Source organism: Mytilus edulis, chromosome 13 (assembly GCF_963676685.1).
Source record: "Mytilus edulis chromosome 13, xbMytEdul2.2, whole genome shotgun sequence".
NCBI classification, from domain to species: domain Eukaryota; kingdom Metazoa; phylum Mollusca; class Bivalvia; order Mytilida; family Mytilidae; genus Mytilus; species Mytilus edulis.
Window position 1 is genome coordinate 58,697,375 of NC_092356.1, and position 15,240 is coordinate 58,712,614.

The 15,240-nt window shown below is 32.2% G+C and overlaps 1 protein-coding gene across 4 annotated transcripts in view; it reads left to right on the plus strand.

Moving 5' to 3' along the window:
• LOC139502287 (hemicentin-2-like) overlaps positions 1-15,240 on the plus strand; it is a 97,879-nt gene that overhangs the window by 38,003 nt on the left and 44,636 nt on the right. The window contains exon 1 of one of the 4 annotated variants that reach the window (XM_071291718.1): positions 14,135-14,347. The exons of 2 other annotated variants lie outside the window; for them this stretch is intronic. The gene's annotated coding sequence lies outside the window, so the exon portion shown is untranslated. Of the gene's footprint in view, positions 1-14,134; positions 14,348-15,240 lie in introns of those variants that run through there. One more of the 4 variants, XM_071291717.1, reaches the window with a different exon arrangement.

Below are 15,240 nucleotides of genomic sequence, written 5' to 3' on the forward strand. Positions count from 1 at the left end.
TTTTTTAGACAGTTTTGATCTAAGGGAGCTACCATTTGATTTTTATGGGGGGACTAGGATGAAAAATTTTGTCCTGCATTTTTACCTAAATTGTCATCCTGATTTATTTGTTTTGCAAGATCCTGCCTTTTTTTTTAATCAAAATTCCTGTCCTGCCTATTTTTTTCAAATTTCATCCTAGCCCCCCCCCCCCCATAAAAATCAAATGGTAGCTCCCTAAGTATTACAGAGCAAATAAACTTCATAAAACTGATTAAAAGTAGGTTATACATTTCATTTTTTTTAACTAGAACATATAATTTGATTTTGGCAACAGGAGTTTAATGATGTTCATGCCTGGTAAATCGATCAGGAAAAATTGACATATCAAGACATATCAAAAGCTTTTTTAAGCTGTAATTTTGTTTAGGTGTTTTTTCTGCCATAAACAAATGAAAATAACCAAATTATAATTTTGCAATTTTAGCATTTGCCTTAAACCAGTATCTTATTATTATTTTTAATAAACATTCCATTTAACTTGTTTTATTTTTTAGCCAGTCACAAATGATGTTTTATCTTGTGCATCAGAAAGACGAGATCTAAACCACAATACCATTTCAGTGTTCGAGAGATAATTAGAGGTAAATGTCAATGAGACACCAACCTAATGAACAACTTTTTATACGACCGCAAAAATTTTAATTTTTCGTCGTATATTGCTATCACGTTGGCGTCGTCCTCGTCGTCTGAATACTTTTAGTTTTCGCACTCTAACTTTAGTAAAAGTGAATAGAAATCTATGAAATTTTAACACAAGGTTTATAACCACAAAAGGAAGGTTAGGATTGATTTTGGGAGTTTTGGTCCCAAAATTTTAGGAATTAAGGGCCAAAAAGGGCCCAAATAAGCATTTTCTTGGTTTTCGCACTATAACTTTAGTTTAAGTGAATAGAAATCTATGAAATTTTGACACAAGGTTTATGACCACAAAAGGAAGGTTGGGACTGATTTTGGGAGTTTTAGTTCAAACAGTTTAGGAATTAGGGGCCAAAAAAGGGCCCAAATAAGCATTATTCTTGGTTTTCGCACAATAACTTTAGTATAAGTAAATAGAAATCAATGAAATTTAAACACAAGGTTTATGACCACAAAAGGAAGGTTGGGATTGATTTTGGGAGTTGAGGTCTGAACAGTTTAGGAATTAGGGGCCAAAAAGGGGCCCAAGTAAGCATTATTCTTGGTTTTTCGCACCATAAATTTAGTATAAGTAAATAGAAATCTTTGAAATTTAAACACAAGGTTTATGAACATAAAAGGAAGGTTGGGTTTGATTTTGGGAGTTTTGGTCCAAACAGGTTTTTAGGAATAAGGGGCCCAAAGGGTCCAAAATTGAACTTTGTTTGATTTCATCAAAAATTGAATAGTTGGGGTTCTTTGATATGCCGGATCTAACTGTGTATGTAGATTCTTAATTTTTGGTCCTGTTTTCCAATTGGTCTACATTAAGGTCCAAATGTCCAAAATTAAACATAGTTTGATTTTAACTAAAATTGAATCCTTGGGGTTCTTTGATATGCTGAATCTAAAAATGTACTTAGATTTTTGATTATTGGCCCAGTTTTCAAGTTGGTCCAAATCGGGGTCCAAAATTAAACTTTGTTTGATTTCATCAAAAATTGAATAATTGGGGTTCTTTGATATGCCAAATCTAACTGTGTATGTAGATTCTTAATTTTTAGTCCCATTTTCAAATTGGTCTACATTAAATACCAAAGGGTCCAAAATTAAACTAAGTTTGATTTTAATAAAAATTGAATTCTTTGGCTTTTTTGATATGCTGAATTTAATCATGTACTTAGATTTTTGATTATGGGCCCAGTTTTCAAGTTGGTTCAAATCAGGATCCAAAATTATTATATTAAGTAGTGTGCAATAGCAAGAAATTTTCAATTGCACAGTATTCAGCAATAGCAAGAAATCTTCAATTGCACAGTATTGTGCAATAGCAAAAAATGTTCAATTGCACAGTATTGTGCAATAGCAAGAAATCTTCAATTGCACAGTATTGTGCAATAGCAAATATTTTCAGTTGCACAGTATTGCGCAATAGCAAGAAATGTCTAATTGCACAATATTGTGCAATAGCAAGAAATTTTCAATTGATTGGAGTTATCTTTCTTTGTCCAGAATAGTAGTTGAATCAACTTAAATCATTGTTTTATACAATGCACAATGTATTTTCACTTTTACTACCAACTGATAAATTAAAACACTCTTTACCATTCAGTGATAACAAGCACTTTTTGTTACATTTTAATATTTTATGATACATTAAATGAGTAGTTATTGTTGCAAACTCCATTAGAAATTTGAATTGAGATCAGTTTTGAAAAAAGGGAAAGGGGGATGTGAAAAAAATGGTGGGGGGGGGGGGTTAATTTTTCTCATTTCAGATTTCATAAATAAAAAGAAAATTTCTTCAAACATTTTTTTGAGAGGATTAATATTCAACAGCATAGTGATTGCTCAAAGACAAATAAATTATTTTAAGTTCATTAGACCACATTCATTCTGTGTCCAAAACCTATGCTGTCTCAACTATTTAATCACAATCCAAATTTAGAGCTGAATCCAGCTTGAATGTTGTGTCCATACTTACCCCAACCGTTCAGGGTTCAACCTATGCGGTCGTATAAAGCTGCGCCCTGCGGAGCATCTGGTTAGAGATTGTTTTCCTATAATGCAAAACCAATTCTACTTTGCACGCATCTGACTTGTTTTTCTGTGATTTACCTTCATCAGGTATGCTCAACACTAATTGTAACAACTGTGAAAAACCAAAGGGCCTAAAAGAGACACACAGATACATAATGGAGTTTTAACCAAAGTATATATTAATAAAGTATATGCACAAATGCATGATACTATCGTTATATCATGTACGGTAATTAAAGGTATTAAGGTGGTTTTAATGTCCCAACCATAGCAGAGGGGGGCATTACATTTTATTCATCTGTCTCAGGGTCTGTTGATTCATCTGTCCGTATGTCCAGGGGTCGAAATTAGTGCTGTTCCGGTGGTCAGGGACCAGTAGAATTTGAGTCAGACCAGTATATGTTTGTCACCTTGTCGATAAAAAGAGATGGCAAAACGTTTATTGCAAGCAATGACACTGATAAGGCTGAAATACTTGCCGAATTTTTCACAAGTGTATTCACTAAAGAAGATGATGAGGATGAAACCTTTTTAAAAGATATTAAGTACGATGAACCGTCTAGTGATGAAGTCTTTAAAACAAAAGAAATTAACAAATTACTTAAAAACTTAAATACGTCAAAGTCACCAGGGCCTGACCAGGTACATCCTAAAGTTTTATATGAACTTGCAGATATAATTGACATTCCACTTTGAATCATTTTTAATAGTTCTTTTTCATCCGGTATTGTACCAGAAGGTTGGAAAATTGGTCAGATAACAGCGTTGTTTAAAAAGGGAGATAAAAAGCTTGCGTCGAACTACAGACCAGTTAGCCTCACAAGTATTATATGTAAGATCATGGAAAAATTAATAAGAAAGAGAATTGTTGACCATATGAACAAACACGTCCTATTTAGTGATAGACAATTTGGATTTATCGGGGGACGATCAACAGGTTTACAACTGTTAAAAGTACTAGACCATTGGACTGAAATTCTAGATAATGGAGGATCTATTGATGCTATCTACACTGATTTTATGAAGGCCTTCGATAAGGTTCCACATAAGTGTTTAATTAACAAGTTAAAATCGTATGGAATTAGTAACCAAACATGTAACTGGGTCCAGAGCTTCTTACATGGTAGAAAGCAAAGAGTACAAGTTAATGGAAATTATTCACAGTGGCATAATGTAACTAGTGGCATACCACAAGGGTCAGTTCTCGGACCAATACTGTTTGTTCTTTTTATAAACGATTTACCCTTATGTGTGGACTCTGAGGTATTTATGTTCGCAGACGATACAAAATTAAATAGAGATATACAAACCCCAAATGATATAAACATAGTTCAACAAGACATAGATAAGTTGTTCAGATGGAGTGAGAAATGGCTGTTACGGTTCCACCCAGATAAATGCAAAGTACTGCCAATATCCACGAAACAAACGAAGAACCAAGATGGGAGATACAAGATGCCAACATATGATGGTGCAGAAACAACTCTTGAAACTGTGGAATGTGAGAAAGATGTAGGTGTAAACATAGACTCTAAGGTTAAATTTGACAAGCATATACAAACACAGGTTAACAAAGCCAACCAACTAGTAGGACTAATCCGAAGGTCATTTAAGTATTTAGACTACAAGAGTTTCTGTTTACTATTCAAAGCACTAGCTAGACCCCATCTAGAGTATGCCAGCAGTGTTTAGAGTCCGTATAAGAAAAAGGATATTGAATCAGTCGAAAACGTACAAAGACGGGCTACAAAAATGCTTCCAAACTTGAAAGATCTATCATACGAAGACAGATTAAAACTCTTAAAATTACCAACACTTAGATATCATAGACTACGAGGAGACATGATCGAGAAGTACAAAATTCTCAATCACATCTATGATGAAAGGGCATCAAGTGGTATTTTCACATCAAGTAGTGGTTCAACAACAAGAGGGCATTCATTGAAGTTAGTAAAGAACAGGAGCAGGCTGGATGTTAGAAAGTATTATTTTACCAACAGAGTAGTGGAAGTCTGGAACAGTTTTCCTGAGACAATTGTAACTGCCAAAAACGTTAAAACATTCGAACGAAGACTAGATAAATATTGGAAAGAACATCCTATGATTTATGACTACACAGTAGATTACAACTTCATGATCGGAGGTAGCACAGTAATCAACAGTGATAGTGTCAGTGAAATAGAGCCAAATATAAAGGAGCAAGCTGATCTCCTGCGTTTGGAAACACTTAGGTAGACTTAGGTAGGTAAAATCCCTGATTGAATCGCGATTTCGTTTTTTTTTTTTTAAACAATTTACCATTTTTTAAATGAGTCAAATCGACGGACAAAAACAATAAAAAATTAAGTGACATTCAAATGGAAGATCTGAATAAAGTTTATGAAATTGACAAAAAGAAACGTAAATATCAAAAATCATCGGTAAAAAAAACGCGAATGGTGTAATTATATAGTTGATTGCAATGTAATGGATTGTATTATGTATATCATGTGAACAATTTGCAGTGACAGACCTAGATAAGAAATGCATTTTTGTAACGAAATCTTCAAATTTTAAGTTTCTGTACTTGCTAATGAACAATCAGAGCAGCACTAAAAAACTACGAGAATAAAGGAGAGGAAACAAAGGAAGGGAAAATCATAAAAATAAACGTCAACATCTCTCATTTATATAAGAGTTTGTCAAATGAATTTCGTTCATGCAGGACCAGTAGATTTGGAGCCAGACCAGTAGATTTTCAGTCCACTGGTCCGGCTGGCCAGTACACTAAAAAGCTTAAATTCAATCCCTGCGTATGTCCCAAAATTGGTTTCCATTCCCTTTAATTTTCCTCAACCTATGCTATTACACATGTACGCAACGCTTATAACCACAAAACACAGATCAAGATTGAATTTGATTGCGGTCACTTTTACAGTTCTAGAGTATGTCCCTTTCCCATATGTAAAAATTGCTGAATCTTTTCGTTTCTGTTTTAACTAGTTTGCCTCAATCAAATGTTATGAATCTTGTACACAATGCTTATAAACACCAAACACTGATCACATCAGAATTTTGGTAGCATCACGATCCTTTAGTTGGAAAAATTGCTGATTTATTTTTTAAGTTTGTCTAAACCTTATGTTAGGAATTTTAAGCACATTGCTTATTACAATAACACACATATGAAGTTTCAATTTTGGTGCTGTCACTCTTACAGCTATTCCTTCAGCTATTCCTTCTGGTAGATGTTTAATATGTTATAAATTAGTTGTTAAATATATATATATATGATTGCTTATGTATCACTAACCGTTAATCTAATGCCAATGTATAAATATACGGATAATATGGATAGAAACTGTCTGTTATCCCTTTCAGATAGTAAACTTTAAATTTTTTTCTAACTTTTTCAAATCGACTTGGATTTTCCAAAAACTCTACAGCTATCTCATTTATATATTGATCTTATAGAAAGCCAGGTTGTTTGGTAGCTAGATGTATTGCTGTTAAATTTATAGATTTAATTAATAGGTAAGAAAAAAAAACTCAAATTATAAGTTTAGGCTGAATTTAGATAGTCATCTTTAATTTTTTTCATAACTTTTTTAAATCAACATGGATTTTCATAAAACTCTACAGCTATTTCATTTATATATTGATCTTACAGAATGCCAAGTTGTTTGGTAGTTTGGTGTGATACTGTCATTCTTATGGATTTATTAAAAAGGTTTAAGAAATATAGATTACGATATTTCTCCACTCGAGACACTTAAATTTTATTATTTAAAGCGCGAGGCTTGCCGAGCATTTTAAATAATTAAATTTAACTGTCGAGAGTGGAGAAATATCGTAATACACGAGTTATAAAAAAAATTAAAGATGACTATCTAAATTCAGCCTAAACTTATAATTTGAGTTTTTTTTTCTTACCTATTAATTAAATCTATAAATTTAGATAAGGCTATAATCATTTGCTGAGAACAGATTTTTCACTAGTGAGGAGAAATATTTTTTCTCACACCAGTTAGGAAATGTGAAAATAGCACAAAAATTAGAGAAAAAGCTATCCTATGTCGAATACATAAAACTTGGAAAAGAATATGAACTGTTTGTAGATAAGTACGGTTTCATTTTTCAAGTACAACGTTAATTCATCGAGTCCATTGAGTAAAAGAAAATGCAGGATAAGCAAGGGGGCGGGGGGGGGGGAATAAATGAAAAAATATGTGAATTGAGTTTTTTTTTTATCCTACATTGAACTTTTGATGTCGTCTCTTGATCTAGAGGAGACATTTAAATTGAATATTTAGATGTGAATAGATATAGGAAGATGTGGTGTGAGTGCCAATGAGACAACTCTCCATACAAATAACAATTTAAAAAGTAAACCATTATAGGTTAAAGTACGGCCTTCAACACGGAGCCTTAGCTCACACCGAACAACAAGCTATAAAGGGCCCCAAAATTACTAGTGTAAAACCATTCAAACGGGAAAACCAACGGTCTAATCTATATAAACAAAACGAGAAACGAGAAACACGTATATATTACATAAACAAACGACAACTACTGTACATCAGATTCCTGACTTAGGACAGGTGCAAACATTTGCAGCGGGATTAAACGTTTTAATGGATCCAAACCTTCTCCCTTTTTCTGAAACAATAGCATAACATCACAACAAAGAAAAACATACGATAAAATATCAATTGGCAGACTTAACTCAATCAAAAAACGTATGATTAAACAATGAACGAATAAATTTGATCTGCGATATCTGAATACAAATGCACAGTTAATTAAATATTAGAGACAAACATTCATGACCAAAAAGCTAACAAACAAATTCAAAAACAGGACATGACTGAGAAATATTTAACCAATCAATGTTCACTTTAGAAAAAAACCGGTTTTTTATAATCTTGAAGTTTATACAAATGTTGTAAGAATAAGTGAAGATATTACAAATAATCAAAGCTGGTGTACAGACAAGATCCGTATAAATAAAAAATGACAAAAAAGCATTATAAACAGTATCAACAGGTCGAATTAACAAGAAAATACGATTTGAGAGTACTCGCAGTTACTGACAGCTAGTTAAAAGCCAAAACCAATTAATAATAAAAAATCATGCATCAGAGACTAAAATCGACTAAAACACATCACAGGGATTTAGTATTTTAACGTCATTAATAGTCAAAGAAGACATGACTTGTGCAATGCCAAAAATAAATGTATCGACAGGTAGTAGTATAGTGAAGAGCGACTTCTATAGAAATAAAAGTTAACGTGTCTGTGTCTCTATACATCTCGCCTCAAAAGATAATGAAATTTAGTTATGTTTTAATTTGCTAATGACAATATCAATATTAGTGCCAATGTGAACTATATTCAGAGATCTTATTACAATATCGGTACGATAACCCTTACTTATAAGTTTGTTTAAAGGTTCGATGAGTTTACAAGGATCACATAGTGATTTCCTCGCTTTAAGTACAATATTACCATAAAATTTAGGATGTGAAATACCATTTTTAATAAGCTTTCTACAGGTATAGCCAAATTTACTAATCAAATCTTTGTATCTATGAAAGAATTTAGTAAAAGTTTTAAGTAATTTATGGCATAACTGTTAAGATTTTAAGTTTAAACTTTACTACCAATTGCAGAAAACTATAAAACCAATGAATTTCACATGCACATTTATAAAAGCTAGAATTGTGATTGGAATCATGTATGAGAATATGTCGATGGAAGCTTTAAACGACCTTGACCAGATACGTTAATATTAATCAGTCCATTCAACGTTATAGTATGTGTGTTCTATTTTCGAAGGTGTGGGGTCGAAAGTTTAAATTGACCAATGGAAACGATAGTTCCTTAGAGAATTAATCCAATAAAGTTTGTTTGACTGATTACGTCGCACTACCTTTCGCTAAGCTAAGCCGCATATGAGTGTAGTTCAAATCAAAGTTTAAAACTAAGGCAGCAACCATTTGATTTTCTGGGGGGGCTATGGTTTTTTTTTGGAAAAAAAAGTTTGTTTCCAGTTTTTGGAGAAAAAAATAATTTGTTTTGAATTCTGAAAAAAAAAATTGTTTGTTATACCCTCAGCTGCCACTATATGAAATGCTAAAATTGAAAGAAAAAAATTGTTTGCGACTTGTTGCGAAAAAAATAGATTGTTTTTCGCCACAGGCGAAAAAAAAAGTTTGTACAGAAAAAAAAAAACATAGCCCACCCCCCCCCCCCCCCCCCCCCCCCCCCCCAGAAAATCCAATGGTTGCTGCCTAACAGTACATGAAAGGTTCGATTTATCAAAGAAATTATCAGAGAGGTCAATTTCATTTGCTGACGTTAGTAATCCATCAAAGCAAGTGTATAGGGTGAAAGGAACACCATCTGACTCATTAGAATTTTATAACTGTATAGAAACTACATGAAATTGTTCAATGTTATAGCGACTCTCACTCTATTATAATTGGTGGCGATTTTAACGAAAATATTTTAAGTAAAATTGATACGAGAAGAAACAAATATTTAGTAGACTTTATGAATGAAAATGGTTTATATACTGAAGAAAATGGAATTACTTTTGTAAATTGTAGTGGTAAAGGAACTTCAACTATTGACTTTTTACTTTTTAAACAAGATTTTAAAGAGAATGTGTTTAATATGGAAACAATGGACAATGTGGCTACTAACGTATCTGATCATTTTCATATTAAAGCGAGAGTGAAATATATCATCAATGCTAAAGAAAAACTGAAAAGTTCAAATTCAAATATTTTACCCTCTGGAAAACTCCATGGAAAAAAATAGATAAAGACGCATATAAAACTTTAGCTGAAAATGGTTTAGATAATTTTTCATCATCTTTAGAAAATAGATATGAAGTGGATATTGCTTTTCAAAATATAAACAGTTTACTCTTCAATTCAGCAAAAAAGTTGCTGTCCAGCTCCTCGAAAAAGATATAGAAAACCAAAATTAAAAGTAATGAATGAAGACATTTCTGGCGCAATTGCAACGAAAAAAAAGGCTTTTTATCAGTGGAAGATTAATGGGCGGTCGGAAGATCCAAGGAATGAACTTTATATTCAGAAAAAAGAGACAACTTATAATTTACGTAAACACTGTCGCAAGGCAGTTGCGATGAATAGAATTGATGAAAGAGGAAAAAATAATGGAAGTAAATATCAAAAACAAAAATTCATTTTATAGACTTATTAAAAAAACAGAGGGGAAGATTAAGTAATCATATAGATGAGCTATCTGTAGGAGACAGTGTATAGTACAGAAAACGACATTCTTAGTGGATGGAAACATCATTTTGAAAATTTAACAAAAAATTCTATTCATGAACATTTTGATAACAAAACGTCGAACAAGAATATATTGATATAATTGACATTTGTAGAGCTATGTTTCAGCACCAAAGTATTACTGAAAATGAAATAGTAGAATCTTTGAAGTTATTAAATTTAAATAAATCACCAGATATATTTGGAGTTTCAACTGAAAACTTATTATATTATGGAGGACAATCTCTTTTTTATCACCTTAAAGAACTTTTGGACAGTACTTTTAGACTTTGTTATATACCAGACGAACAGAAATTAGGGATAGTAATTCCACTCTTTAAGAATAAAGGCAGTTGTAAAGACAGTAAAAATTATCGAGGAATAACAATTACTCCAACATTATCCAAACTCATTGAGGCTGTTTTGAAGATCCGAATTAATCCTGACATTATAAAATATCAAAATCCATTACAACGTGGTTTTACTAAAAGAACAGCACCATTAAACTGCTCTTTTATTATAGAAGAATATCACAAGGAATGTATTGAGTTAAATGATCAAACAATAATAACTATGCTTGATGCAAAATCTGCATTCGATGCTGTTAAACATGCTGGGCTTATCAGAAGATTATATCAAATGAAAATTCCAGAACAATCTATTTTAATTATTGATAATCTATTATATAAAAATGCTGTTTCTTGTGTTAAATGGAATAATCAAATATCGGACACTTTTATAAATAGAACAAGGCGTAAGACAAGGAGGAACTCTTAGTGCAGACTTGTACAAAATCTATATAAATACACTTTTAGACATTTTAGCTGGTTCAGGATATGGAGGAAAAATTGGATCGATTTCTTGTTGTGCTCCTACTTGCGCAGATGATTTAGCCATTCTTAGTAATTGTCCGTATGAAACGCAAATTTTAATTGATATATGGCCTTTGATTTTAGTAAACGTGAGGCATACTTACTACAACCAGCAAAAAGTTGTGTTATACAGTCTAAATCACGTCACCATGAGAAAGTAAATAAAAATTTTTGGAATTTAGGCAATTCTGTTCTTCCAACTTCTAATAAAGCAACACATATAGGAATATGTTGTACTGACGATGATTCATGTAAAGCTACAATAGATGAGAATTTAAAGAAAGCAAGAAGGACACTTTATAGTTTAATGGGGGTTGGACTTTATGGCGAAAATGGACTAGATCCACAAACCTCAATGTCAATTATGAATACTTATGTTATACCAATAATGTTTTATGGATTGGAAATAGTGATCCCTAGAGGAAGATGTTTAGAAAATTTAAATATCCAATTTAAGAAGTTCTTGAAACAATTGTTATCTTTACCAAAAACAGTAGCAGATCCTGCTATATATATGATTTCTGGGATGTTACCTGTAGAAGCTCAAATAGATGTACAAATTTTAACTTTTTATGGAAATATTACTAGACAAAGACAAAATTCTATTGAATGGCAACTAGCGGAAAGGCAATTAAATGTTAAATCTATTAATAGTAATAGTTGGTTTAGTTTACTGAGGAAAATATTTTTGAAATATGAACTGAATGATCCTGCACAATACTTAGTTAATCCAATTAGTAAATGCCAATGGAAAAGGGAAATAACTTCCAAAGTTCAAAAATTATGGACTGAGAAGATACTGATCAAGCAAAACTTTATACCAGTTTAAAATATTTATCGTTGATATATAAACCAGGACAATGTCATCCTATTGCAAATACAAACGCTATGAATTCAAGGGAAATTATTAGAATTCCTACAAAATTGAAAATAGCTACTGGGAGTTACATTCTGCAAACAGTTAGAACCAAATTTATAAGTAATACAGAACTGTCTATATGCAAACTGTGTAATGAAACAGAAGAAACTTTACCACATTTGTTATTAACGTGTAAAAGTTTAGAAGATATCTGAAAACCAATTTTGGAAGATTTAATTAATTCCTGTAGTGAAGAGTTAGCTGTTTTTAATTTGAAAGATGAACATTTTGACATTTTACAACTGATCATAGATCCCTTTACTTACATGACAATGTCATAAATGTTAAGAAATGAAAAAGGTTAAAGTGATACTATATAAAATTGAGAATGGAAATGGGGAATATGCCAAAGAGACAACAACCCGACCATAGGGAGAAAAAAAAACAACAGCAGAAGGTCACAACAGGTCTTCAATGTAGCGAGAAATTCCCGCACCCGGAGGCGTCCTTCAGCTGCCCCCTAAACAAATATATGCTAGTTCAGTGATAATGAACGCCATACTAATTTCCAAATTGTACACAAGAAACTAAAATTAAAAATAATACAAGACTAACAAAGGCCAGAGGCTCCTGACTTGGGACAGGCGCAAAAATGCGGCGGGGTTAAACATGTTTGTGAGATCTCAACCCTCCCCCTATACCTCTAGCCAATGTAGAAAAGTAAACGCATAACAATACGCACATTAAAATTCAGTTCAATAGAAGTCCGAGTCTGATGTCAGAAGATGTAACCAAAGAAAATAAACAAAATGACAATAATACATAAATAACAACAGACTACTAGCAGTTAACTGACATGCCAGCTCCAGACTTCAATTAAACTGACTGAAAGATTATGATTTCATCATATGAACATCAGGCACAATCCTTCCCGTTAGGGGTATAGTATCATACCATCATAACATATGTGAGAAGATCATAACCCGTGTCATGCCAACAACTGGTTTTTGCCGAATAAATGTGTTTAGTTCCGATGCAAAGACCCTATAAGTGAATCAATATTAACGCCAAAATATGCAATCTTTAATGACCTGATAACAGTATCGTAACTATATCCCTTCTTAATAAATCTATTCAAAGGTTTTGTTAGTTTTTGAGGTGAATACTGACACCTTTGTGCTTTATAAAGAATATTTCCATAAAAAATTGGATGTGAAATACCTGAACGTATAAGAAGTCTGCATGTTGAGCTATATTTACGAATGATGTCCTTATACCTATACCTATAGTATTAATGAATGGGTAGTTTTATAATGGCCCTGTTATATGTCCAAGGTCTGTAATAATGGTCGAGGAAGTATGTAATGGCCCGAGGCAACGCCGAGGGCCATTACAGACATCCAAGGCCATTATTACTGACCGAGGACATATAACAGGGCCATTATAAAAACACCCATATCTTAATACATTTATTAACCAACTGAAAAAAGTGTATGTGTTGCTGCCAACTTGATGTACTCTCTTACTCTTTTAATGACAGTTTAGTTTGAAAAATAATAATTTGTACTTCACCATGATCAAATATCCAAGATATTAAGTTGAAAGGAGTTATATGTGTCAAGGATTTGTATAGTAATACTATACAAATCCTTGTGTGTGTTGAAAAACAGGATGAACAATGATCCCTTTTTATGGTTCTTTAATGTTTGTTGCTGGTTACTAAATTAAATAATAATAATTAAATAAAATACAAAAAGGTATTATACTCTTTACAGCTTTTTATTAACTTTATTAAAAACCCTAACTGGGCTTAATACAGACAAGCTGGGCATTAATACAGGGCCATTACAGAAAAACAGGGCCATTACAGAAATAACAGGGCCATTACAGAAAAACAGGGCCATTACAGAAAAAAAACAGGGTCATTACAGAAAAACAGGGCCATTACAGAAAATATGTTGTTTTTAAATCTTTAATAACCATGCAGTCATTTTTTGGCAATAATGTACTTAGATTTAGTTGGTTAATAAAGAACATCATGATAGATCCAAAATGTAGACGATTATGTTACAATCTCAATTGTGAAAGGTATAGACTGTTGCAATTAGATGACATATAGAAAAAGAAAAGAAAGTAGATAATAACATTTTATGAATCCTAAGTGACGATTGGTTGTCTACTCTTAAACAGTGATATTTTTAGATAAGTATTTTAGATTTTAAAATATTTAATGAGTTGATGATATTGACATTAATCCCAATTTTATCGTCTAGAATATGTTGTACAATGTAAAAAGTGTATAGTGATATTGGTGGAAGATATTTTTATTCATGTTGTGAAATCCAATACTCGGAAGAGGTGTGCCTACATTGGCAGAATATATATAACAGATTACAGATTACAGATTAGTTTCGCTCCCTTTACCTACATTCCCCTAATAGATAAGATCAAACATATTTTGAAATAACTTTAAGACAATTTATGCAAAAGTATACATCCATTTTTATGGAGATAAAATGTAAGTGCATTATCTTTAACATATAAAATACTTTATACCGACAGTCGTTGGTCGAACAAGCTACGGTTATTGACCCGCCTCAGTACCTGCGAACTACCAGGTAACATTCATACAGGTGTGAATGGGCGTTTTTCAATAAAAGCGTAAATTTCAGACCTAAAAAAAATGGAAAATCAACTTGTCTAAGGGGGGCTAGGATGAAATTTGAAAAAAATAGGCAGGACAGGAGTTTTGAGTCAAAAAAAAAAGGCAGGATGAGACACTTTCAAAAAAAAAAAAAGTCAGGACGACAATTTAGGTAAAAAAAAAGTCAGGATAAACTAAAAAAAAAAAAAAGGCAGGACCGAATAGAGTGAAAAATAAAAAGGCAGGACAGATATTACAACTAAAAAAAAATGCAGGACAAAATTTTTCATCCTAGCCCCCCAATAAAAATCAAATGGTAGCTCCCTTAAAATGATATTATTTTCATAATTTGTGTACTGTTTCGTAGGGGACTTTTGTGACTTTTGTCCCCTACGAAACTTCTTCTAAACACACATATTTTTTTGCAATTTTAAATGTTTCCTATAGACAATGATAGACCTTTATAAATAAAAACCAATAAATTCACATGTGAAACGTGGTTATTTCACTCTCTGACGTCATACAACAATAGGCGTTGTCAAGACGTCGATAACCGCGGATCAAAACAAATTGTGAATGCGTAGAAAAAAGATATAGTTCCTTACATGTTTTACATTAATTTCTTTAAAAAAAAGCCATTTGCCAATGTAATAAAAAGAATAACTAATCGAAGAATTCGAATAGAGAAAAATATTCAACGGGTGACCGAACAACACATTAATTCACGAATGTGCATAGCGCATGAGTTAATTATTAGTGTTGTTCAGTTATGAGTTGAATATTTTTCGATTGTATTGAATGATTGGCAAATGTGTTTGTCTGGTTGATTTGACATTGACCTAATTTTAGAGAGGTTATGTTTTTTTTTCTTTTAAAAAATGG